This window comes from Cibotium barometz, chromosome 34 (genome assembly GCF_041138505.1).
Source record: "Cibotium barometz isolate CiBa-2024 chromosome 34, ASM4113850v1, whole genome shotgun sequence".
Lineage (NCBI taxonomy): Eukaryota > Viridiplantae > Streptophyta > Polypodiopsida > Cyatheales > Cibotiaceae > Cibotium > Cibotium barometz.
In genome coordinates this window covers 6,889,927-6,891,111 of record NC_141079.1, presented here as the reverse complement: position 1 = coordinate 6,891,111, position 1,185 = coordinate 6,889,927, and positions in this window count along the sequence as shown.

The following is a 1,185-nucleotide window of genomic DNA, read 5'->3' as shown; positions in this document are numbered from 1 at the left end:
TATTCATAAAACCAAATATTGATGAGATACTCATATTTCCATGCCCAAAAACCCACTTTTTTAGTGAAGAAATGTTAAATTTATGATGCCTTCTTGAGCCATAATAGGGATGAAGCTCATTACAAGGTTAGGTAAGCAAGGGTGCTCTTTATTAATTATAAAGTTTATGATGCCTTCTTGAGCCATAATAGGGATGAAACTCAATACACGGTTAGGTAAGCAAGGGTGCTCTTTATCAATTATGAAGTTTTTGATGAAATTCTGGAACATTTTTGTGCCAACATTAACATCCTTTTCCACCAAATCCACTAAGTTTGAGTTCTGAAAATGGAAAATGTGTTACACAATGAAGAAGTTGAAATGATTGTATCAATATGTTCAAATGTCAACAACAACTGAAAAGCTTAAAAGAAGCATTCTAGAAGTTGTATAAAGTCATATTGTCCATCTATGGATATGGTGTCCATTCCAGTATACAATTGGATAACTATTAATTTAAAAAAATGATAGGTTTCCAAATATTCACAATTATATTACTTGCTAATTTGTTAAGATGTGCTCCATGTCATTTTACCTCCTCCTTTCTTTTTTGCTTTAATAATTGCTTAGATACATGAATTTTGTGGGTTTAAAGTTGGAATATGTGTTGGATTATTTGTATGTAATCAACATGCAAAAAGCCCTTTCTTAAGTTTGCTGATATGCATGGCTTGTTTAAAGGTAGCAAAAACCCTTTCTTGATTTTGTTGATATGCTTTCAAAAAAATTGGATTATTTAAAGGTAGCTAAAGAGTTTTCTTGAAGGTAGCTAAAGTGTTTTTATATGGTTCTCTAATAATGGTCTAGTGTATCTATAGGGTAGTGTTACTCATCAACAAAAATAGGTTAAACATCTAAAAAGTGAGAAAGGTCATAACTTATTGATCCCCCTTGTTCATCTGGTATTGAAACATAGCCATTCAAATGGCACTCAAATCAAACAAAAAATGCCATTTAAAATAATTAGAGAATGTTATCAACCTGTCACTCTTAATAAAAGGAAATTTCCATTGAAATGAAATGATTTATTTAAGATAATTAATGTTATCACTCTTAATAAATTTCCAAATCTTTTACTGCTGCCTTTTATCAAATCTATCCAGCCATTTCTATAGGCATTTCTAAAAATAGTACCTAGAAGGATAC